The sequence below is a fragment of the Lissotriton helveticus genome, chromosome 6 (genome assembly GCF_964261635.1).
Source record: "Lissotriton helveticus chromosome 6, aLisHel1.1, whole genome shotgun sequence".
Classification (NCBI taxonomy): Eukaryota; Metazoa; Chordata; class Amphibia; order Caudata; family Salamandridae; genus Lissotriton; species Lissotriton helveticus.
This window is the reverse complement of record NC_136067.1, coordinates 2,124,068,045-2,124,094,030: the sequence shown is the minus strand read 5'-3', so window position 1 is coordinate 2,124,094,030 and position 25,986 is coordinate 2,124,068,045. Positions and strand designations below refer to the sequence as shown.

General features: G+C 51.1%; 1 protein-coding gene across 1 annotated transcript in view; it reads left to right on the top strand.

Moving 5' to 3' along the window:
- The window catches only part of LOC144764100 (uncharacterized), a 203,359-nt gene that overhangs the window by 168 nt on the left and 177,205 nt on the right, over nucleotides 1-25,986 (top strand). Inside the window, 1 exon segment of the mRNA XM_078650266.1 lies at nucleotides 22,857-22,967. The gene's annotated coding sequence lies outside the window, so the exon portion shown is untranslated.

Here is a 25,986-nt window from a genome sequence, read left to right as displayed (position 1 = left end):
TGGGGCCCCCTGCGGGGGGGGCAGGAGGAGAAGTTTTCTATGGGACCCCCGGGGAGAGGGAGGGGCAGGAGGTGACGGATTCTATGGGGCCCCCTGGGGGGGAGGAGCAGGAGATGAAGGGTTCTATGGGCACCCTGGGGGGGGGAGGGGCAGGAGGTGAAGGGTTCAATGGGGCCCCCTGGGGGGAGCAGGAGGTGAAGGATTCTATGGGCACCCTGGGGGGGAGGGGCAGGAGGTGAAGGATTCTATGGGGGCCCCTGGGGGGGAGGAGCAGGAGATGAAGGGTTCTATGGGCACCCTGGGGGGGGGAGGGGCAGGAGGTGAAGGGTTCAATGGGGCCCCCTGGGGGGAGCAGGAGGTGAAGGATTCTATGGGCACCCTGGGGGGGAGGGGCAGGAGGTGAAGGATTCTATGGGGGCCCCTGGGGGGGAGGGGCAGAAGGTGAAGGGTTCTATGGGCCCCCCTGGGGAAGGGGTAGGAGGAGAAGGGTTCTATGGGGCCCCCTGGGGGGAGGTGAAGGATTCTATGGTTCCCCCTGGGGAAGGGGTAGGAGGAGAAGGGTTCTATGGGGCCCCCTGGGGGGGGCAGGAGGTGAAGGGTTCTATGGGGGCCCCTGGGGGGGGAGGGGCAGGAGGTGAAGGGTTCAATGGGGCCCCCTGGGGGGAGGTGAAGGGTTCTATCGGGCCCCCGGTGGGGGGGGGGCAGGAGGTGAAGTCAAGTCAAGTCAAGTCAGAGAATTTATATAGCGCACTACATACCCAGACGGTCCCAAGGCGCTTAGAGAGGGGAGGAAGATTACTTGTCAAATATCCACGTTTTAAGCTGCTTTCTGAATGCTAGGTGGTTCTGGGTAAGGCGAAGGTAAGCGGGGAGTGAGTTCCATGTTTTAGCAGCCAGGTATGAGAAGGATCTGCCGCCCATGGTGGTCTTGTTGATGCGAGGTACAGTGGCGAGGGCTTGGCTGGAAGAACGTAGTTGGCGGGAGGGGGTGTAGAAGGACAGTCGTGAGTTGAGGCATTCTGGTCCGATGTCGTAGAGTGATTTGTGTGCGTGGGTTAGCAGTCGGAAAGTGATCCTCTTATTGACGGGTAGCCAGTGGAGGTCTTTAAGGTGACCGGAGATGTGTTCGTTGCGTGGGATGTCTAATATGATCCTGGCTGAGGCGTTTTGGATTCGTTGGAGTTTCTTCTGGAGTTTAGCGGTAATGCCTGCGTAGAGGGTGTTTCCGTAGTCCAGTCGGCACGTGACCAGAGCATGGGTGACTGTTTTCCTTGTTTCGGTGGGGATCCAGCGAAATGTTTTTCTCAGCATGCGAAGAATGTTGAAGCAGGAAGAGGATACGGCGCTGACTTGTCTATTCATTGAGAGTGAAGAGTCCAGTATGATGCCTAAGTTCCGTGCGTGGTCTGTCGGGATGGGTGCCTTTCCGAGGGCTTCCGGCCACCAGGAGTCGTCCCATGCAGAGGGGGATGTACCTAAGATGAGGACTTCTGTTTTGTCTGAGTTCAGTTTCAGACGGCTTTGTTTCATCCATTCGGCAACTTCTTTCATTCCTTCGTGTAGGTTAGTTTTGGCGGTGCTGGGGTCATTGGTGAGAGAAAGGATTAGTTGAGTGTCATCCGCGTAGGAGATGATGTTGAGGTTGTGTTGGCGTGCGATGGCCGCGAGGGGGCTCATGTATACGTTGAAGAGGGTGGGACTGAGTGAGGATCCTTGTGGTACGCCACAGATGACTTCAGTGGCCTCGGACTTGAATGGTGGGAGGCGGACTTTCTGAGTTCTTCCGGTGAGGAACGAGGTGATCCATTCAAGTGCTTTTCCTTGGATTCCGATGTTATTGAGGCGTTGTAAAAGGGTGCTGTGGCTGACTGTGTCAAATGCTGCAGAGAGGTCGAGGAGGATGAGGGCGACTGTGTCTCCATTGTCCAGTAGAGTTCGAATGTCGTCTGTTGCTGCGATGAGGGCGGTCTCAGTGCTGTGTTTTGCTCGGAAGCCAGATTGTGAGGAGTCGAGGGATTTGTTGGCTTCGAGGAAGGCGGCGAGTTGGTTGTTGACAGCTTTCTCGATGACTTTGGCCGGGAATGGAAGGAGCGGGATGGGGCGGTATTTTTTGAGTTCGGTGGGGTCCGCTGTGGGTTTCTTCAGAAGGGCGGTGAGTTCAGCGTGTTTCCAGTCTTCCGGGAAGGTGGCGGAGTTGAGGGAGCTGTTGATGACGTCTCGGAGGTGCGGTGCTATGACGGAGTCTGCTTTGTTGAAGATGTGGTGAGGACAAGGGTCTGTGGGGGATCCTGAGTGGATGGAATTCATCAGGCGGATTGTGTCCTCAGTGGAGATTGGGTTCCAGTCGTTAAGGGTGTTCACGGGGGGAGAATGTTCAGTACAAGGTAGGGTGGGTTGGTTTCCGGGTTGGTTGTCGAAGCTGTTGTGGATGTCTGCAATCTTGTTGTGGAAAAATGAGGCTAGGGAGTCGCAGAGGGCTTGAGAGGGGGTGATGTCGTTGGAGTTGGCCGAGGGATTGGAAAATTCCTTGACGATGTTGAAAAGTTCCTTGCTGTTGTGGGCGTTGTTGTCTAGTCGATCCTTGAATGCTGTTTTCTTGGCCTTTCGGATTAGTTGGTGGTGAGTGTGGGTGGCGTTTTTGAAGGCGTCCTTGGTGCTAGTAGTTGGGTCTTTTTTCCAGGCCTTTTCAAAGGAGCGGCAGAGTTTCTTGGACTTCTTAAGATCATCGTTAAACCATGAGGCCTTTTTGCTGGCAGGTTTGTTTTGACGTTTCTTCAGTGGTGCCAAGGTGTCGGCGGTGTTGGATAACCATAGGGTGAGGTTGGCGGCGGCTTCGTTGGCGTTAGAAGAGTGGGCTGGGGTGTTTAGAAGGAGCGATGCGGAGATCTGGTCTGTGGTGATTTTGTTCCAGTTTCTTTGCAGAGTTGGTTGGAGGTGGTTGGTGGGTTTTGGTTTGTTGTAGGTGAAGTGAACGCAGCTGTGGTCAGTCCAGAGGAGCTCCGTAGTGTGGCTGAAGGAGACATGATTGCTGGAGGTGAAGATGGGGTCGAGTGTGTGACCTGCGATGTGGGTGGGCGATGTTACCAGTTGTTTAAGTCCGAGGTTGGCGAGATTGTCCAGGAGGGTGGTGGTGTTGTGGTCGTTGAACTTTTCAAGGTGAAAATTGAGGTCTCCCAGAAGGATGTAGTCTTTGGAGGGGAGCGCGTGAGGAGTGATGAAGTCCGTGATGTCTTCACTGAATTTTGCGCGGGGTCCTGGTGGTCTGTAGAGGAGGGTGCCTCTGAGTGTGGTCTTGGGGTCGATGAGGATCTGGAAGTGAAGGTGTTCAGAGTTGGTGAGATTGGCGTCAGAGCTGGTTGAGATGCGGATTGACTTCTTATGGACGATGGCGATTCCTCCTCCTGTGTGGTCGGTGCGGTCCTTACGAATGATCTTATAATCTTCAGGGATGGCAATGGTGATGTCTGGGGCGGAGGAGGCGTTCATCCAAGTTTCTGTTAGGAAGGCGACGTCCGGAGAGATGGTGTCTAGTAGATTCCATAGGTCAATGGCGTGTCTGTGGACTGATCGGGTGTTGAGAAGGATGCACTGTAGGTGGTTGGGGTCAGGGGTCTGTGTTGTGGTCGTAGCGGGGATGTTGTCGGTACCGATGAATTTGCAGGAGTAGCAGGAGAAAGGTCCATGGGTGTGTCCAGGAGCGGCTTGGACGCAGTTGGGGGCGCGGCCGGGGTTAAGGGCTCGGAGGGTGGGGGCATCGTAGGTGATGCGGGAGGGCAGCGCAGCGCGAGAGCCAGGGGGTCTGGCGCGGTCCAGGCGCGGACGGGCGTAGACGGGCTTACCTTTGGCGCACCTTCGGCGAGGCCGTAGCGCGTGGACGCTGCGCGTGGGGACATTGGCCATAAATGGAAGTAGGAGGGGGCGGAGCGTGGGAGGGGCAGCACCTGGGAGGCGGTAGCGGGGAGGAGGGGCGGGCCAGGAAAGTGCAAGCAGCAAAATGGAGGGTGAAAGTGTAGCTGAGGCAGGGGCAGCAGATGGACCAGCAGGTCGGAAAACAACACAGCGTCACCACAGAGTCAGTGATGTAAGTTAATGGGCCACCAAATGCAGCGTAAGCACACAGGCACAGCGCTGTTTAAAATCGGGCGCTTAAGGGCTAAGATTGCAGTAAAGCACACAGGCACAGTTACACAGCGCAAAGCACAAAGCACACAGTGAACACAGCGTCTGCACAAGTACAGCGCTAGTTACCCAATTCGAGCTGCGGCGCTCACAGTGCGTGAGATCAGCGAGGGAGGGAGGGAGGGAGCGACCGTTCGGGAGCAAGTCCAGGCGGTCACAGAGGGTCAGGGGACGAGGCGATCCCTGTGTTCGTGGGTGGGAGGGGCAGCACCTGGGAGGCGGTAGCGGGGAGGAGGGGCGGGCCAGGAAAGTGCAAGCAGCAAAATGGAGGGTGAAAGTGTAGCTGAGGCAGGGGCAGCAGATGGACCAGCAGGTCGGAAAACAACACAGCGTCACCACAGAGTCAGTGATGTAAGTTAATGGGCCACCAAATGCAGCGTAAGCACACAGGCACAGCGCTGTTTAAAATCGGGCGCTTAAGGGCTAAGATTGCAGTAAAGCACACAGGCACAGTTACACAGCTATGGGGCCCCCTGGGAGGGAGGGGCAGGAGGTGAAGGATTCTATGGGGCCCCCTGGGGGGAGGGGTAGGAGGTGAAGGGTTCTATGGTTCCTCCCTGGGGGGAGGGGCATGAGGTGAAGGATTCTATAAGTCCCCCTGTGGAGGGAGGGGCAGGAGGTGAAGGATTCTATGGGGCCCCCTGGGGGGGCAGGAGGTGAAGGGTTCTATGAGGCCCCCTGGGGGGAGGGGAAGGATTCTATGGCCCCCCCTGGGAGGTAGGGGCAGGAGGTGAAGGTTTCTATGGGGCCCCCTGGGGGGGAGCAGGAGGCGAAGGGTTCTATGGGCACCCGGGGGGGGGAGGGGCAGGAGGTGAAGGGTTCAATGGGGCCCCCTCGGGGGGAGGGGCAGGAGGTGAAGGATTCTATGGGCCCCCTGGGGGGGAGGAGCAGGAGGTGAAGGATTCTATGGGGCCCCCTGGGGGGGAGGAGCAGGAGGTGAAGGATTCTATGGGCCCCCCTGGGGGGGAGGAGCAGGAGGTGAAGGATTCCATGGGGCCCCCTGGGGCGGAGGGGCAGGAGGTGAAGGGTTCTATGGGGCCCCTGTGGGGAGGGGCAGGAGGTGAAGGATTCTATGGGGCCCCCTGTGGAGGGAGGGGCTGGAGGTGAAGGATTCTATGGTTCCTCCCTGGGGGGAGGGGCAGGAGGTGAAGGGTTCTATGGGGCCCCCTGGGGGGAGGAGCAGGAGGTGAAGGATTCCATGGGCCCCCCTGGGGGGGTGGAGCAGGAGGTGAAGGATTCTATGGTTCCTCTCTGGGGGGGGGGGGCAGGAGGTGAAGGGTTCTATGGTTCCTCCCTGGGGGGAGAGGCAGGAGGTGAAGGGTTCTATGGGGGCCCCTGTGGGGAGGAGCAGGAGGTGAAGGATTCTATGGGGCCCCCTGGGGGGGAGGAGCAGGAGGTGAAGGATTCTATGGGCCCCCCTGGGGGGGAGGAGCAGGAGGTGAAGGATTCCATGGACCCCCCTGGGGGGGGAGGAGCAGGAGGTGAAGGATTCTATGGGGCCCCCTGGGGGGAGGTGAAGGATTCTATGGTTCCCCCCTGGGGGGAGGGGTAGGAGGTGAAGTGTTCTATGGGGCCCCATGGGGGGGGGGGCAGGAGGTGAAGGATTCTATGGGCACCCCTGGGGGGGAGGAGCAGGATGTGAAGGATTCTATGGGGCCCCCTGGGGGGAGGTGAAGGATTCTATGGTTCCCCCCTGGGGGGAGGGGTAGGAGGTGAAGGATTCTATGGGCCCCCCTGGGGGGGGCAGGAGGTGAAGGGTTCTATGAGGCCCCCTGGGGGGAGGGGAAGGATTCTATGGGCCCCCCTGGGAGGTAGGGGCAGGAGGTGAAGGTTTCTATGGGGCCCCCTGGGGGGAGCAGGAGGTGAAGGGTTCTATGGGCACCCTGGGGGGGGAGGGGCAGGAGGTGAAGGGTTCAATGGGGCCCCCTGGGGTGAGCAGGAGGTGAAGGATTCTATGGGCACCCTGGGGGTGGGGCAGAAGGTGAAGGATTCTATGGGGGCCCCTGGGGGGGAGGGGCAGAAGGTGAAGGGTTCTATGGGGCCCCCTGGGGGGAGGTGAAGGATTCTATGGTTCCCCCCTGGGGGGAGGGGTAGGAGGAGAAGGGTTCTATGGGGCCCCCTGGGGGGGGGGAGGAGGTGAAGGGTTCTATGGGGGCCCCTGGGGGGGAGGGGCAGGAGTTGAAGGGTTCAATGGGGCCCCCTGGGGGAGGTGAAGGGTTCTATCAGGCCCCCGGGGGGGCAGGAGGTGAAGGATTCTATGGGGCCCCCTGGGGGGGAGGGGCAGGAGGTGAAGGATTCTATGGGGCCCCCTGGGGGGAGGGGTAGGAGGTGAAGGGTTCTATGGTTCCTCCCTGGGGAGGGGTAGGAGGTGAAGGGTTCTATGGGCCCCCCTGGGGGGAGGCGAAGGAGGTAAAGGGTTCTATTGGGCCCCCTGGGGGGGGCATGAGGTGAAGGATTCTATAAGTCCCCCTGTGGAGGGAGGGGCAGGAGGTGAATGATTCTATGGGGCCCCCTGGGGGGGCAGGAGGTGAAGGGTTCTATGGTTCCCCCCTGGGAGGAGGGGTAGGAGGCTAAGGGTTCTATGGGGCCCCCTGGGGGAGGGGCAGGAGGTGAAGGATTCTATGGGGGCCCCTGGGGGGAAGCGCAGGAGGTGAAGGATTCTATGGGGCCCCCTGGGGGAAGGTGAAGGGTTATATGGGGCCCCCTGGGGGGAGGGGCAGGAGGTGAAGGGTTCTATGGGGCCCCCTGGGGGGGACGGGCAGGAGGTAAAGGGTTCTATGGGGCCCCCTGGGGGGGAGGGACAGGAGGTAGAGGATGCAATGGGACCCCCTGGGGGGAGGGGCAGGAGGTGAAGGATTCTATGGGGCCCCCTGGGGGAGGGGCAGAAGGTGAAGGATTCTATGGGGCCCCCTGGGGGATGGGCAGGAGGTGAAGGATTCTATGGGGCCCCCTGGGGGGGAGGGGCAGGAGGTGAAGGATTCTATGGGGCCCCCTGGGGGAGGGGCAGGAGGTGAAGGGTTCTACGGGGGCCCCCTGGGGGGGAGGGGCAGGAGGTGAAGGGTTCTATGGGGCCCGGGGGGGGGGGGCAGGAGATGTCGCAGAGATGAAATAGAGGATGCCCTAGGGCCTGCAGGGAGCCTTGTCATGACTCTACTGGTCCGACGGCCTTTGCGCATGTTCCCTGAATGCATTGGCTGGGGAAGTGCCGAGGGTGCTGAAGGGGAGGGCGATTAAATGCCCTTAATACTTGGCTACAGACAATGGAGCGGGGGACGACCGTGAAAAGGCCAATGTCTTAAACTGTAACCACCAAAATACATGACTATATCATCGTTTTGTTGGTCTCGAAACGCACACCTGTGTTACGTTAATATGTAAAATCTTAAATAAAGTAAAAAAATAATAATAATAAATACCGACAGAAGACACATTGTTTTCTGTCTCTATATTTCTGCAAATATCAATAAAAACTGAAAGGGGGAGCCTTAGTAGTAATGAACATCACTAAATTATCTCCTCATTAAAATACTCAATATTTTACAATTGTCTTTATTACATATATTCCATTTTCCACAATTCATTGGTCTAAACAGTTTTAAAGAATAGGGCACTCTAGATGATATCTCTACTCCACACTGGGTAATATTTTTGCAGAGAAAAGTGAGAAATTTGTTCTCTTGCAGCAGGTACCGTTCATTTGCTATCTGCAGCTCTGACGTGACATCATACTATATTTGTCTAGCATTGAAGAGATTCCCACCTTTAGTTTACAAGAGGCCAAAATTGCTATTTTACAATTACCACAGAGCGGCAGAATATCTGCAATAAACAAAGTTGTCATCGTATATATCCCAGACACGTTCAATAAGCTGTGGGTAGCATGTGAGGGGGATCTGGGGCCCGGAAGATGTTCTCTTTCACGCGGAGGATGGCTAGAGAAGGTGCGCTGTCAACCGGGTATTGTATAATACCATTCAAATTACTTATTTTCATAGGGTTCCTTTAACCCACCACAGCTGTGGTGAACACAGCATAGCCCTGGCCCATCCTGCCTCAGATGTCAAACAGAGGGAGGAGATTTATTCCTCAAGACTTGCTTGTGAAGAATTAACCATCCTTTCTGGAAGGTTTGGTGAATATGTGCAGAACAGATTGAGGAACCCTGGTCCCTCTAAGTCCTAAAATGGCACTGCAAGTATCCTAGAGGATGGAGGGGCACAGAGTGGAGAAGGTCCTGCGGAGATTGGCATTGGCCTTGGACAGACTGGGCAACAATCAAACATTTTATGGACAAAGCTGGTGGCCACACAGGGTTTTAATGTCAAAAGTAGGCAAAGGCCATTATTGCCTAAAACTAAAAGACCAATAATGTTGATTCTGCTACTCAGAAGTGGTAGAAGTGGTACTTTACTTATGGAAATATGTTAGCCCTGATGAAAAGTGCGGGAAAGCCCCCTTTCAAAATACATTGGAAGTGCTTGGAGTCTGTAAGTGCTGCTCATGTAAAGCAGCGGGTGGAAGTACATGCAGACTGGAAGTGCTTGGAGTCTGTAAGTGCTGCTCATGTAAAGCAGTGGGTGGGAGTACATGCAGCCTGGAAGTGCTTGGAGTCTGTAAGTGCTGCTCATGTAAAGCAGTGGGTGGGAGTACATGCAGCCTGGAAGTGCTTGGAGTCTGTAAGTGCTGCTCATGTAAAGCAGTGGGTGGGAGTACATGCAGCCTGGAAGTGCTTGGAGTCTGTAAGTGCTGCTCATGTAAAGCAGTGGGTGGGAGTACATGCAGCCTGGAAGTGCTTGGAGACTGTAAGTGCTGCTCATGTAAAGCAGCGGGTGGGAGTACATGCAGCCTGGAAGTGCTTGGAGTCTGTAAGTGCTGCTCATGTAAAGCAGTGGGTGGGAGTACATGCAGCCTGGAAGTGCTTGGAGTCTGTAAGTGCTGCTCATGTAAAGCAGTGGGTGGGAGTACATGCAGCCTGGAAGTGCTTGGAGTCTGTAAGTGCTGCTCATGTAAAGCAGTGGGTGGGAGTACATGCAGCCTGGAAGTGCTTGGAGTCTGTAAGTGCTGCTCATGTAAAGCAGCGGGTGGAAGTACATGCAGACTGGAAGTGCTTGGAATCTGTAAGTGCTGCTCATGTAAAGCAGTGGGTGGGAGTACATGCAGCCTGGAAGTGCTTGGAGTCTGTAAGTGCTGCTCATGTAAAGCAGTGGGTGGGAGTACATGCAGCCTGGAAGTGCTTGGAGTCTGTAAGTGCTGCTCATGTAAAGCAGTGGGTGGGAGTACATGCAGCCTGGAAGTGCTTGGAGTCTGTAAGTGCTGCTCATGTAAAGCAGTGGGTGGGAGTACATGCAGCCTGGAAGTGCTTGGAGACTGTAAGTGCTGCTCATGTAAAGCAGCGGGTGGGAGTACATGCAGCCTGGAAGTGCTTGGAGTCTGTAAGTGCTGCTCATGTAAAGCAGTGGGTGGGAGTACATGCAGCCTGGAAGTGCTTGGAGTCTGTAAGTGCTGCTCATGTAAAGCAGTGGGTGGGAGTACATGCAGCCTGGAAGTGCTTGGAGTCTGTAAGTGCTGCTCATGTAAAGCAGTGGGTGGGAGTACATGCAGCCTGGAAGTGCTTGGAGTCTGTAAGTGCTGCTCATGTAAAGCAGTGGGTGGGAGTACATGCAGCCTGGAAGTGCTTGGAGACTGTAAGTGCTGCTCATGTAAAGCAGCGGGTGGGAGTACATGCAGCCTGGAAGTGCTTGGAGTCTGTAAGTGCTGCTCATGTAAAGCAGCGGGTGGGAGTACATGCAGCCTGGAAGTGCTTGGAGTCTGTAAGTGCTGCTCATGTAAAGCAGTGGGTGGGAGTACATGCAGCCTGGAAGTGCTTGGAGTCTGTAAGTGCTGCTCATGTAAAGCAGTGGGTGGGAGTACATGCAGCCTGGAAGTGCTTGGAGACTGTAAGTGCTGCTCATGTAAAGCAGCGGGTGGGAGTACATGCAGTCTGGAAGTGCTTGGAGTCTGTAAGTGCTGCTCATGTAAAGCAGCGGGTGGGAGTACATGCAGCCTGGAAGTGCTTGGAGTCTGTAAGTGCTGCTCATGTAAAGCAGTGGGTGGGAGTACATGCAGCCTGGAAGTGCTTGGAGTCTGTAAGTGCTGCTCATGTAAAGCAGTGGGTGGGAGTACATGCAGCCTGGAAGTGCTTGGAGACTGTAAGTGCTGCTCATGTAAAGCAGCGGGTGGGAGTACATGCAGCCTGGAAGTGCTTGGAGTCTGTAAGTGCTGCTCATGTGAAGCAGCGGGTGGGAGTACATGCAGCCTGGAAGTGCTTGGAGTCTGTAAGTGCTGCTCATGTAAAGCAGTGGGTGGGAGTACATGCAGCCTGGAAGTGCTTGGAGTCTGTAAGTGCTGCTCATGTAAAGCAGTGGGTGGGAGTACATGCAGCCTGGAAGTGCTTGGAGTCTGTAAGTGCTGCTCATGTAAAGCAGTGGGTGGGAGTACATGTAGCCTGGAAGTGCTTGGAGTCTGTAAGTGCTGCTCATGTAAAGCAGTGGGTGGGAGTACATGCAGCCTGGAAGTGCTTGGAGTCTGTAAGTGCTGCTCATGTGAAGCAGTGGGTGGGAGTACATGCAGCCTGGAAGTGCTTGGAGTCTGTAAGTGCTGCTCATGTAAAGCAGTGGGCGAGAGTACATGCAGCCTGGAAGTGCTTGGAGTCTGTAAGTGCTGCTCATGTAAAGCAGTGGGCGGGAGTACATGCAGCCTGGAAGTGCTTGGAGTCTGTAAGTGCTGCTCATGTAAAGCAGTGGGCGGGAGTACATGCAGCCTGGAAGTGCTTGGAGTCTGTAAGTGCTGCTCATGTAAAGCAGTGGGCGGGAGTACATGCAGCCTGGAAGTGCTTGGAGTCTGTAAGTGCTGCTCATGTAAAGCAGTGGGTGGGAGTACATGCAGCCTGGAAGTGCTTGGAGTCTGTAAGTGCTGCTCATGTAAAGCAGCGGGAGGGAGTACATGCAGCCTGGAAGACTCTTTTGGGCTGTCTGGGTGTACATAAGTCATAGATCACAGAGGGCTTAGAACACTGGCGTTCTAAGTGTGCAAATACATATGTGTTTCCAGAAAATCATAAAGAGTGAAGCACTGTTATTAGTAACAGCTGATTGCTGGTTCAGGTTGTTGTGCATTAACACATGCTCCAGCATGAAGTAGCAGAAGATTCCAACTAAAAACATTATCCTAATTGTTATTATTTTTTAACCATATATTTATGGATTCTATTAAGACATTTTTCAAACACATCGGGAAGGTTATACCGTACTGACTTAAAATAAGTATTATTGTTGCTTGATGAACCCAATATCCTTATAGGTGAATTTGTTTTTATACAATTATTTAGCTCAAAATGCTTATGATTGGCGTATAATAATGGTTAGAGATATCAGTCTGCCTCCCCCTGAATATGCGCTGTGGAACCTCCAGGAGTCCACGGACCACACTTAAGAACCACTGATCTACACGAATGACTCCTTACCAAATTCAGTATTCTAGCTACTTTTAGAGCAGCCTACCTTTCTGGGTTATGTGTATTTATTTTATGTTTCAGCATAAATGTGCTTTCATGTAGAATCTGAGGCTTGAAACTAAGAACTAAGTAAGTCTCTGTGGATGAACCCAGTGTCATTCAGCGATGACTGGCCTAGAACAAACCGTAAGCACCATGAGCTCAAAAGATTAAGAAGGGATTGAGTTGCACACTGGTTCTGGCAAGACTGTCCTAGCCATTTCCAATGCATGATGCTACATGTAAGCAAACACATCTTTTACCCGCTGTAGAGTGCTTTCTTGCATGACAAGTTGTAGCCCAGTGCTTGGTCACCTTTGATATGTTTCATACTTTGTTTTCTTCAGAAGGGCAGGTCCTAGTGAGGGGTTGGTCATGTGCTGCTCCGGGCATGTACTGTACTAGTGAGTGAATCTCCTTCTTTCCCCTTTGGTCAGAGGTGGTCCTGGGCAAAAGTAATACAAGTGAATAGTATTGTTCCGTGGCAGACCCACAGCATGGGGAACCTCATATATACTATGTTTATCCTGCAATATCTGTGCACAAAGCAAACTAATTAAAGCAAACGTTTCTAAAACAGGCTTCTCCAACTGGTAGCTTGTGAGCTAGCTGGAAGTAGCTCTCTTATGTGCATCCCAACCTGCTAATTTGAAACGTTTTGCTTTGTTGAATTATTATCTACAGACCAAATGAGTGTATTCAAGACAAAAAAGTGTTTTCAGAACTCAAGTTAATGTTTGGAGACCAAAATGTCTGATTGTCCAAAATATATGTAACACTAATATCTGAGTGATAAATCATACACTATTACTGATATTGCTACCTTGGTGCTAGAGGCAGGGGCAGCTACGAATGTCATATTAACCGTATGGAGGCATTCCAATCTGAAAATACTTTTTTACTTTACTGCTGGCAGTCCTGCCGAATGTACTGAAGTGATCACTGTGGGTAATCTAGCACGGGGTGGCCACTAATGTGATCTTGTCTGATGTGGTCACTATTACAGCACAAATAATATTAGTAGCTCACAAGGTTGGCGGTCTCTGCTCTAATTAGCCTACGCCAGATGCTAGCGCGCGCTCTGGCGCCTCTGACTCCTGTGTGCTGTGCGCTCGGCCCGGGCCACAGCAGACTTCACTTGGCAGCAGGCTCAGTATGTAACAGTTAAAGATCCGAGGTGCTCTGCTCTCTGTGCTACAATGTTACATTTGATCGGCCCTGTGACCGGGAGATCTGGGCAGGGCCTGCCCGATGCCTGGCTGCCACAGTTAAGTTATGTGTGGCAACTTGGCGTGGCGCTGTGTGGGGACACGTCATCACGTCCTGCTGACAGGGTGCGCGCCAGGAGTTAACTTTGTAATGAAATTGGAGGTGGAGGCTGGCTGCTCAGTGGTTAGCGGGCAGCACGGGAATCATGGGCCTCGGCTGCCTTGCCACACTGCTGATCACACCTGCTGCACGGCCAGGACGCCTGCTCTGTGGGACAGAATAATTTTATGGCTGCCGGCAATACTTAACAATGGATAAAAATGCACACGTGTAAGTAATATACCATACTTTCATGGTGGCTGAGAATGCATGAGATCGGTGGGTGCAACTGAACGGAACAAGAATAGAGCTCCCAGAGTGCACCGTTTCATTACATGAATACCCAGAACTGAAAATGCGAAGCCCCGATACCTTGGCAGGCCAAGCACCCGGCCACCCTATCCCTACATGTAGGTGCTGCATTCATCCAGGTGTCACCAGCTCACCTGTGAAATGGCAGAGACAGTGAAGTCTGCCCATGTTTCCAATGGTGGATTCATTGACTGGATGACTGCTCCACATGGTGTCAAGTTGCTGCCTGCAGTCAGTTTAACTCCCTTCCCTTGCAGTCCTGCCAAGTACCACGCATCGGGCTTAGCATTTACACCGGGGGCTGCATTAACCTGACATGGCGTCAAGTGACTGCAACAATATACATTGTGTCAATTTACCGGGCGTAGTGACAGGAAGTAGTCACTTGTGAGGTGGACCACGGCGCAAAAGGGGGGCAGTTATGTTTCTTTGGTTTGCGTGCATGCACTGCTCACATTGCTGCCTGTGCCGCCCGTTAATTGGTGCCTGTAGCGACTGGACCGAATGGACATCCCACAGTCTTCATCACAGAGAGACTGCACAGACAATCTTCATTACAAAGAGACTGTCGGAGACTCGTCATAGCCGTGGCCCGCTCAGGTCTGAATTACTTTTTGAAAATAGCATTTAAATGTTCAACCTGACTGAGCCTGTAGCTCTGCTCACTGGCTGCTCTCGTCAGACTGGTGCCGCGGAGGGCGGAGCTGTGCCATTTAAACGGCACTGGATACTCGAAAATATAATTTATTTTACAGCCCTGACTGAGCCTGTATAGCTCGCTGCTCTTGGTCTTGGTAAAGAATTCTAAAATGTAATGATTTAAAACGGAAAACCCAAATGTAAGCCGTTATCAATATAATTTACATCTAGTTTTCCAGGGGGGGCACAGCAGAAAGAGTCACACTGGAGCCGACATGTTCAAGCCCTGGTATGATCATGTGAGGTGTAGCCCGGTTGGTGGTGCTGCCTTGGTTCTGCCCCAGGTCTCTGTTGCTAGCACGTCTTTCTCACTTTCTCGTATAATTCATGCTCAGCTGTGTTTGGGGGCCTCGCTTCTTTTAGGCTGTCACTTATGTCCACAGATGTTAGTTGCTCCTTCAAATGGTGTGTGAGCTGATTTTCTGGGCTGTCCTACCAATTTTAGGTATATTACACTGACAGCCAGAGTTATGTTTTTTCTTAATTTCATATTTTCAAGTGCGCTGTTTTCTGAAAAGGTTCCCTATTCTATTCTATTCTATAGTTTTGGTAGAGCGCGAACAGCTGCCCCAGCAATGAGGCGTCCCGGCGCTAAGAACCAAGAACCTGGCCTAAGCGGAAGAAGGAAGACAAGGGACATTACGGGAGAGGGAATAGCTAGGTTTTTACTGCTTTCCGGAACGCCGGTAGGCTTTCTATGGAGCGGATGTGTTGCGGCAGATCATTCCAAAGTTTGACTCCAAGAAACCTGAAGGAGCGGCCGCCCATGCGGCAAACTTTTATGCGTGGGACGCATAGAAGGTTTTGATTAGAAGATCTTAGGTTCCGTGACGGCGCATAGAGGGTAAGAAGTGGTCGAAGCAGAGGGGGGGTATCGAGTTTAAGGATTTTGAAGGTCATGATGAGGGTCTTGAATTTGATTCTGGAATCAACGGGTAGCCAGTGTAGTTTTTTGATGGTCGCTCTGGCCGAGCACCTACGGGGGAGGCCGACCAGAGTTCTGGCCGCAGAGTTTTGCACACGTTGGAGTCGTGCAACCTCACTTTTGTTGGCACCAAGGAGGAGTACATTGGCGTAGTCAAGACGCGAGAGGATGGTGGCTTGAATAATAAGTTGGCGAGTTTTGGCGTCGAAAAAGCCAAGTATGTGGCTAAGGCTCCTCGGCAAGCCAATACAGGTGCCAGCCACTTTTTTGGTGTGGGCCTGAAAGTTTATTTATTTATTTTTATTTACAGGCTTGTATAGCGCTAGGAATAAACTTCCGTAGAAGTATCTCTGCGCTTGCGACAGCTTGACAGTAAACAGAAAACAGTGTTTATAGAAAATTCTAAAAGTATGACACCTCTTTAGGTAATATGATTCTCAACCAAAAACTAACATTAGTCAGTTCTGACTAAACAGAAAAGTTTTTAATTGTTTCCTAAAAAGGAAATGGTCAGAGCATTGCCTTAATAACAGAGGGAGTGCATTCCACAGTCTCGGGCCCACCACAGACAGGGCTCTACCTCCCAATCTAGCTCTGCTGACTTTGGGTACTCTCAGAAATTGCTGTTCACTAGACCTAAGGGTGCGGATAGGGACATATGGTGAAAATTTGTTTGCCAAATAATCCGGACCAAGATCATGTAGACCCTTGTGTACAGTACAACAAATCTTAAACTTCACTCGCTGTCTTATAGACAACCAGTGAAGTTCTTTTAACAAAGGTTTAGATGGTGATCTTGGGGGAGCGTTAAGGACAAGCCTGGCTGCTGTGTTCTGTACAACTTGCAGACGGTCCAATACCTCTTCATTTGCACCTCCAAAAAGTTGAGTGAGGCATCCATCCAGACGCCTAGATTTTTTACTAGGGATTTGGGAGAGGGGATGGTGCCTAGGGAGGACGGCCACCAGTGCTCATTCCAGAGGCTGGTGTTTTTGCCAAGGAGTAGCACCTCTGTTTTACCAGCATTGAGTTGTAGACAGTTCATTGTCATCCACTGGGCAACCGCGGAGAGGCCGTTTTTGAAGCTAGAGGAAGAGTTGGAAGGACCTTCTGAAAGAGCGATGGCCAGCTGTGTGTCGTCGGCGTACGACACTAGTGTCAGGCCCCACTCTTTGGCCACTGCCGCCAGAGGCTGAACATAGAGATTAAAAAGGGATGGGCTCAACGCAGAGCCCTGCGGAACTCCCTGTGCAATGGGATGAGGTTTGGATAGGAAGGGAGGGGCAGAGACTCGGAAGGATCTATTTTCGAGAAATGATCGGAACCAATCCAAAGCATGGCCAGATACTCCAAATGTCTCCAAACGATTGAGAAGAAGGTCATGGGATACCGTGTCAAAGGCCGCGCTGAGGTCCAGAAGAATCAGCGCAGCCCTTTGACCGGCATCTAAAATCGTTCGGAGGTGCTCTGTGGTGGCCAGGAGAGCAGACTCAGTGCTATGGCCTGGTCTGAACCCGTTTTGAGATGGGTCCAGAATGATGTTATTGACCATGTGCTGGGATAGAGTACTGTTCACATGCGCTTCAGCGAGTTTGGACAGCCATGGGAGCAGGGAGATCGGGCGAAAATTCTCCGGTTTTGATGGATCTAGGGTGGGTTTCTTGATGATGGGTGAAACCCACGCTTGCTTCCAGGCAGATGGTACACACACTGAAGTAAAGGAGAGGTTCAGAATAGAAGTAAGTGCCGGTAGGAAGAAGTTGAGTGACTCTAAGTATTGAGCTGGGCGCATGGGGTCTGCCGGGGAACCAGATTTGACTTTTTTGCATAGTTTGATGAGGTTATCACCGGAGATTTCCGGGATGGAAGTCAGGATAGAGTAGTTGGGAGGAGGAGAAGGGCTGCTGGTAGGGCTGGGGGAGTGCTGAGGAAAAAGAAGTATAGATTTTCTGTACTTTGTCGACAAAGAACCTAGCAAGATCTTCACATTGTTGCGTGGAGGAGATACTAGGGAGGGGAGATTTGCTGCTCTGAAGTTCTTGCACAAGTTTAAAGACTTCTTTAGCAGGGGTGGGACTAGATTCAATTTTGTCAGCGTAGAAGGCAGTCCTCGCAGCACGGATGGCTTTGTGATACGTTTTTTGTAGAAGTAAGTAGTTTGATTTTTCTTCCCTGTTATATTCCCTTCGCCAGAGGCGCTCCGCCCTTTTGCAATCTTTGCGTAAGGTTTTGAGGGTGTCGTTGTACCAGGGGTTAGATGGAGAGTTACGTCCTTTTGACCATTTTGCTGGAATGAGGATATCTAGCCCTCCCGTGATCCACTCATGAAACGCACTGTAGTTGGCGTTGATGTCCGATTTAGTGTCATGGTGGAATTCTCCTAGGGTTGTGTGGAGGTCATTACAAGACAATTTGTGCCATGGCCTTTTTAGACGACTGGTCGAGGCGATATTGTGCCTGCTTTTATTGACCAGTATGGCCAATTTAATGAGGAAGTGATCAGTCCATACCATCGGTAAGGGAGTCTCTGAAGTAAGTTTTTCCAAGTTTGAGAAAACTGGGTCTAGGATGTGGCCAGCTAGGTGCGTTGAGGTGGAAATGAAAGAATTGAGTTGCAGTGCGGAGAGATCCGCAAGGAGATTTTTGATCATAGCGTCATTTAGCATGTCAAAGTGAAGATTGAGATCTCCTAGGATCGTAAAGTTTGAATTTATAGTAATTAAAGAGGTAGTTGTCTCAAGGAGAGTATCAATGAATTTTGAAGCAGGGCCCGGCGGGCGATAGATATAGAGACCCGACACAGTGAAATTGGGATTAATGGTGATCTTAAAGTAGGCGCTTTCACAGTCTGGTATTTCTTCCTTGGTGAATGAGCAAGAAAACATTTTCTTGTAAATCATAGCGATACCGCCTCCTCTTCCATCTCTATTGATGGTAGATATAAGGTAGTCGTCAGGTAGCGTAAGGTTGGGAATGGTGGAGGTGCCATCCCGTAACCATGTTTCACAGAGGAAGAGGATGTCAGGGTTTTCTTCCAGAATGAGGGTATTGACCTCAAGGTGGTGTTTGGCTAGCGACCTCACGTTGAGGTAATGGATCGTGATGGGGGTGGTGTTATCAGGTTCTAGTAGTTGTCGAATCGGGGTTAGCGGTGGTAAAACCGCAGGTTTGACATTGTAGGCGAGTGTGACCAGGCCTACCTGTGATGTTAGCGCAGGACCGTTCTCAGTTCCTGTAGCACAGTATCGATTCACAATAGATCTTTTGTCAGGCTAAGCATAGGACCTCTGCAAACTTCCTCATGGAGAGTCTGAATTCTGATGAATGATGGCGCTGTAATTGTTTTCTGCTGTAGAGTCATCTTAGAAAGTGATTGTAGATCAGTGACCTTCCATTACAGGGGTGTTGCTTTAGTTTCAAGAGATTTTAGAGATTCCCATTGCTCAAAAGTTTGTTCATTTTTGCTATTTAGCTCTTTTCTAAGCACTTCATTGCTTGGTTTTCCTTGTGAGAAAGTGTCGCTCTAAGTGTCATACATTTGGCACTTCTTACAGTTTCCGGTTGCTCAAATGGGTGTAATTTCGGATATTTATGTGTTCACTTTGTCTTGATTGCTTGAGTTTTCTAGTGAGGAGACTGTCACTCACAGGACCTTGAAGTGTCACGCATGTGGCCGCAGACTGTCACTCATAGGACCTTGTCAATCACACCCAGGGAGTCTGAACCCTCTGTGGCTACGCTGTCTCTGCTCTGGCACCCCTGTGCTGCCCTCGCACCCGTTCTACCCGCCCCGGGACCGGTCTCTGGGAACCGGGCAGGCCACACGTCCGCCTGCAGGCTGACCGCTCGGTCACAAACTGCGCATGGCCAGATACCGAGAAAATTCACTGATATCTGATTACGAATAATGATGCTGGACTACGCAGGTTCAGATACTGAGACACCACACATATCGAACTGAGCATGCTCCAATACTGATGTTAGACTACAGACGCTCAGATACCGCGACACAGATACAAGCTAGTGATGTCGGACTGCGCACGCTCAGATACAAAGATGCCCAGGTCAACTACGAATGCTCAGAGATGCAGGTCTAGCGCCCGAACTGCGCACGCTCAGTCATTGTTCATAGTGAACTCCGAGCTACGCCTGCTCAGGGGAATGGGTGATGCTACCGGCGGCAGAGCACCAAGAAATCTGTCCCTACGCAGGCAGGTGCTGCAAAGTTGACGATGACAAACGCAGAGGTGGATATTAAGCATTGTATCAAACAAAGCAGAGATAAGTAGATGGCTTCCAGGTGCTGAGAGCGAGATGGCAGGGCCTGGAAATGGCTGATGACGTCGGTATAAGTGTGGAGGGGGACACACGGGGTATGTGCATGGTCATCACGTATATGCATAGAAGTGTGGTGGGTGGGGGCAGAGACTGCCACGCCCTGCTCACCCCTCCAGGCTGACACCCCTCCCATGATATTGTGGTCAAGGAGGCCCCCCTTGTAGGCAGCTGGGAGGGACTAGAGTATAGTTACTTTTGCAAACAAAATCAAGCAATGAAGACGAGGGAAACATCGAAATATCATAAATGACACCCATCTGAGCAACAAGAAACCCTAAGACGTTATCTGCCGCAAAGCACCAGAAATAGAATGGCTCAGGCCTAGTGCCCTTGTAACCTGGATTGGCATATTGGAAGCCCCATGGAACTGCCTGGTGATTGCTTGCCTATGGCGCAATAACAGGAGGACTCCAAACAGCAGAAAGCCTTCATTTAGAGGTGGCAGGTAATGGGACACCCCCGGAAACTGACGGCTTTATAATCTCTCTACCTCTCAGCGCCTCCTCCCGCCCGCTCCACCCAGTCCCGCCCCTCCTCATTCAGAGGTTGGGTACCTCTGTGTGTTCGATGCTGAATGTGCAGTAGCTCCACCGTCATAGAAACCTTGCGGGAGGGGTGTGGGGCGTCATCTGCTGCAATTTGGTGTGGCATACATAAGAATGCAAATCAAATTTGCTGTGGTTTTTCCTGCACCCAGGAAGCAGAACATGGTGGTGCTGGTCATGGTAAAAGGATCCACGGCTACTGACTTTGGCACTGGGAACAAGGTTCGAGTCTCGGCGATACAGGCTCAACATCCTGTGATTCTGGGCAAATCAGTTCATTTTCATGTACCCAGCAAAAAAATGAATGTGTCCTTGTAACATAACTGGTCGAGTTTGAGCCCTATAAACATCTGCAAAAGAAAGCACGGCCTGGGAGAAAATTCCCAGTGTCTTTGGAACACTGGCTGAATAGCATCAACTATATAAGGCCCTGCCTGAAACCTTTTTCGCTCAGGGGGTCTCCTGAAAAAGCCAACCGAATCTCCACCGTGAGCGCCCTGGTACAGTAGTTTGGGGGACACTGAAACATTTCAATAAAAGTACTCACATCTTTTGATGGGTGGAGCCTAAGTTGGGCACTATACTATACAAACCCCTACTATAATTTGCCACATTCCGGACATTCCAAACCTTGCCATCCTGTGTCACCACACTCTCGGCAGTTCACCCTGGTTTGCAATAGGAAACCCAATCGCCTTCTTTGAAAGTAGACGATCACACTTTCTTTTCCTAATCATATTTCTCCTTCATTTTGTACTACTTACATAAAAGCCCTCTGTTCTACCTCCTCTCCCTGTTGCTCCTAACCATATTAGGTCTTTTAAGCTGCCATGAATGCACGTCAGAAGCAGTTTCACGTCCTTCAAGCAGTTTAAAAACTCACCCATCTAGCACTTTGCGGAGTGATGTGATAACTCTATAATCTTGCTGAATATAATTTTTCCAATCACCCTTGCAACTCCTCGCCTCTCTGGTGTATTTTTTAGGAACTCTATTAAACCTCACAAACCGCTCATTACATAAAGTGCCTTTGTGATGTGGTCCACACTACTATTCATAAGAAGGTCCTTCATGTCTTGCAAAATCAGTTGCAGACCATTGTCTTTTAAAAGACAATTTGGAAAACCTTCCTCAAAGAACACCTCCCTAAAGAATGTAATCACTTACTGTCCATACAACATCCACATCACCTGCATTATTCGTTTCCCCGCTCGCTACAGGTTACCTGGGCCAGCAAACTGTTGTCAGAGTTAGCTTCCCTTCCCAGACACATATTCAATTGTATTTCTGTACTCCTGCATCTTGGAAACCGGTCTGGCAGTGTGGACAGTAGCATCTCAACCTCCACTTGGAGAAAGGATACTTACTAGAGGCTTTTGGTCTCTTCTTAGTATAAGTTGAGCGCCCCACACTTTATTCCAAATATGTTCCATAGTCCATGCACACCGGTGTAACTCCCTTTCTGTCATTGCCTGTCTTCTCTTGGAGATAGATATGCAGTGTGTGGTTTACAGATACAACAGTCCACTCTTTATTGCCTTCTGTTGGTGATACCCCAACTCCGACACTATACAAACAAGCATCTGTTGTAATTACTCGTTTTTCCTCTGCAGAAAGGGCAAAGTGTTGGTGCACCAGCAATGTGAGCTTTTATGACATCGACATCTTTCTGTTGTTCAGTAGTCCAGTCAAACTGTGTCTTTTCTTAATAGCTCTCCTAATGGTTTCTGGAAAATTAGATATTGCTATTGCATTCGCATAGCCATGCAAATTAAGAGTTCTCCTTGGTATCTGGTGCTAGGGCTTTGAAAAGAAATGAAGTCATTATTTATAAAGCACCACTGTTGCCTGAGGGCATCTGTGTGACGCTTTCTGTAGAGGAGACAACTGAAAAGACTACAGTGCCAAGCACAGAAACCAGTCCCAAAAAGAGATAATTGATGACATGTTTCCAGGCCTGTTCTGAAAGCATAAAGGCTTGTACAGGTGTTAAGTGAGAAAGGTATGGAGGTCTATCTTTTTGCTGTACAGTAGATAAAGCTTCTGCCACCCCAATAAAATTTTTTGATTTTGGAAACCTTGACATTGCATGCTGATGAGGAACGACAAGGAAGGGGTAGCAGACTATTGTCCTGAACGACTATAATAAGCACAACAATGTTCCTCTCAAAACTAGAGAAAAGACAATTTACAGCTGGTCTTAAATGTATTCATTGCAAAGGAGCACTCCTCGGGACACACTGAAACAATGCAAACAATTAATCCTTGTACGTGGCACCGGAAACAAGAAACAGAATGAAATGAACAAAACAACTGATCCTAAATATTAAGGATACTTCAAAGCAAGCAATTGTTTTCGGCGGCTTCTAGAAACAAGCCAATGGCTGAAGCGTGTAGATCCATAACATCTTCCTTTTCATTTGCATGATGGTTTTCCACGCCAGACCTAAAATTTTTTAATTAGTTTGTTGTTCATATCAAAAAGCTACATTGAAGGCATAAGTGCAGTCTCATCGTCATAGGGTGACTTTAAGTAGACAAGTAGGAAAATATAGGTATCCCAGAAAAGTAGATTAAACATTGCAAGACAATCTAAACATCACTCTTGTTGGTATTTTCTCCATTAAGCAGCACTTCATGATGTTTGTCCCTGGTTTACCACTTTTCATGTAGATTTATTTGCTTCCATAATTACTCATATTGTTTGTTGTTATATTTAGAATATTTTTAGAGTAAACTTAAATGAGGATTGTGTAAAAATAAAAGTAAGGTTCGTACAGGGGGAAGTCTTAGTCCGTGTTGTGTACATTGTCGTAGGATAAACTGTATTTTGCGGAGGAGCTATAATCGATGATAATCCTGTTTATTCACCCTTTGATGTGTGCAAAGAATTTCCAATCTTTCTTCCACATAGGTTGCTTCTGTTGAAGAAACAGGTATTTTATATAGATTATTTCAAGTGATTTGTATTTAATTTGTCTCATGAAAAACGTATTCTATTTTTCTGTCAATCTAACAGGTCACAAAAGAGGAGTACTAAAGGAAACCGATAAACAACTTGGTGTATAATTCATTCAGAAGTTTGGACACCTTCTTGTTGTGATCCAAGAAGCTTCTTCCCATGCACCAGGTAATGCAAACTAATTTGCTGCATTTTAAGGTAAAAAATATGAACTAAAACGTGGAAACCTTAACCCATTACAGATTGCCCATCAGTGTGATTACTGTAAAGAGGAATTCAAGAGCAAATATTACTTGTGTACGCCCGGTATTACACCAGCTAGGCAATCAATATCCACCTGTTGGACTTGGCCCCTCTGGCAGGTTCACCCCTGAACTTTTTGCATTGCACTCTGAGATAATTATAGCCATTTCTGGTCTTTGCACACTTTAGCACTGTGGCGCAGTGTAAAGTGCGTGTGCTCTCTGAGTGCGTGTGTGAGATTGGCCTGCCCTCCCATAGGAATGCATGGGGAATGTGTGTTTCCATGTTAGTTCCTGATGTGTGGGGAGTGCAGGCTCGAGTTTGGTATGTGCGAACTCGTGAGATTGAATGCTACGCGATGATGTGTTTGACATTCATGTGTCTAGTGTGGAAGTGCCACTTCTAGAAGTTGGCCTGCCTGTGCAGTGATGTCTGGCTTGTGATTGGCTGGAGCTGGCTGGTGTGCCTGGCTCCAGGAGTCAGGATGGGTCTGCCCCAGTGGTGAATGGGAGATCTGCATGTTGATGGCCGGGGAGGAGTGCACCTGGGACCTGAATAGGGCTGGGCTTTCCCTACACAATGCTGGCTCCGCCCCCTGTGGTGAGTTTGAGGTCCCTGACCCATCCTGTGAATAGGCAGAGGGGCTGAGAAAAACAAAGTGCTCAGGAACCAGCCCCTTGCCTGCACCTTTAGACAAAGGAATTGTGTGTATAAAAAGAGGCTGTGACCTCTTGTAAAATGTTCTTGTTTCCTGACTTGAATCTACCAGGGGCGTGCTGCTGCTGGGGCCCAGGGGAAGGCTTGCCTCCCTGGGCCCTGCCCAGCCCCTGGATGCCTGGAGGACTCTTCTACTTTTTGGATTCCAGACAGAGGGGGGCTTTGCTGATGGTGGGGCCCAGGAGGGACCGCCTTGGGGGCTGTCTCCTTGCTGGAGTACCCTGTGTGCTGGGCCCTGCTTTGCCTCCCTGACTTCCAGGACATGTTCTTGTTTCCGGACTTGAATCTACCAGGGACTTGCTGCTTCTGTGGCCCAGGGAAAGGTGCAATAAGGAAAAACAGTGTCCTGAGAGGTAAGAATATGTAGGCAATTAAACATGTATGCATACAGCATTACTTGGAAGGAAAGAAGGAGAACACTCAAAAGTATGAGAGAAGATAGTCAATCATCTTTATAGTATAGCATTAATTTCATGGTCGGACTTGTATACAGTTAGTGACAGCACTGCATAAAAATTAATTAGTGACAACCATAAAATACTTGGTGCACAAGGTGTTCAAAGTGAAGGTGGCGACGCAAGTGAAGAAGTGAACAGCGCGGGCGGCGCACTGTGAGCAAAAAGTGCATATATTTTACAGTGAGTGGCTCAAGACACATGTGACAATGTGATATCACAGTAATCAATAGATCTTTCAGTTCAATGTTGAGCCACGGAGAAGAGGTGCGCCTATTAATGGGCTGTTAGGTCGACGGTGTTTCGATCCTCTTTAGTTAGGATCGTCATCAGGACTTGGTTGTCTTATTTGGGGCGTGCTGTAAGGGAAAGAGATAAAGGGCGATTTAGAGTGGGGTGAGGTGGGGGAAGAAGGCGGGTGGAGGGCAGCGCATGACGAGGAGATACCTTGATAGTGGTCTGGTAACCCAAGTGGTGAGTTGCTGATTAGCAAGGCATCATGATTATGTAGGGCCCTTGTCATACATGGGGTCAGTCCGATCAGGAAGTGTCTGGGACCTTCAGTAGGCACTGTAGGAGGAAAAGGGGAGGAAGGGTCAATGAAACTCTATGGCACAGCTGGCTAAGCACACTGCAACTAAGGATGCGTCTGTGGGTTGAACTAGGGCCTGGCATGGGCTGTGGGGCTGTAATTCTGCAAGGGCTCAGTTGTTACACGATCAAGTGAAGAGGGAGAAGAGCGCGGCGGCTGGGGAGTGTAATCGCTAATTTAATTTAATTTAAAAAGGCTTCCCTCCCTGGGCCCTGCCCAGCCCATGGATGCTTGGAGGACTCTTCTACTTTTTGGATTCCTGACAGAGGGGGCTTTGCTGATGGTGGGGCCCAGGAGGGACCGCCATGGGGGCTGTCTCCTTCCTGGAGTACCCTGTGTGCTGGGCCCTGCTTTGCCTCCCTGACCTCCAGGACCTGTTTTTTTGCTGTTGCCCTTGCCCCAGGACTTGATGCTGCCTGTGTGCGCCCTGGGAGCGCGGGGCTCCTTTCCCCTGTGGCCGTGTGCGAGGGAATCCCGAGCGCAGGGATTCCCCCTGTGGCCCCTTCATCGCAGGTGCCCACCGTGCATTATGCTCGTTATGGTATTTTATATTTTCGGGTGCCCACCCCGTTCATGTGCTCCTTAGCGGGTGCCCACCCCGCTTCTACGTTTATTTTTTAAACCGAGGGTGCTCACCCCTCATTTTGCCCCGTTAAATCACCGCCGTGGACGGGCCGCAGACAGGAGGTCAGACGGCTGGGCGCCTGGAGCGGGGTGGAACTTCCGCTTGCTTCAGGAAGTCCCACCCGCCGCCGCGCCGTGATTGGCTGCCCGCCCCGCTGCAGAGACGGGAGAGCAGCGTGGCCGAGTCATGGCCTCCGGTGGCCCAGGGCTCCCGTGAATTAGGGAGAGCCCTGGAGCCGCCAGCAGAACGCCACACCAGAGTTGCAGGGTTCCCCTGCAGAAGAGGGAGCCCCGGTGAAGGAGAGCCCCGCAGCCTAAATCCCCGCAGAACGGAGCAGAGGAGCCCAGCGAGGACGCCGCCTCCCAGCTGACGGTGAGTGCGGGCATCTTGGTGGGTCTCCGGTCTGAGGGTAGTGCGGCCCCGCTTGGCAGCGGAACGCTCCCCAGTTGCTCTCCCGCATTTTGGCCGCATAATTCCCGAGTCCCCAGAGGGAGGACTCCAGCGTTGGGGGTATTGATTGATTTAGAGTCCCCCGACAGGGACTCCAACGATTCC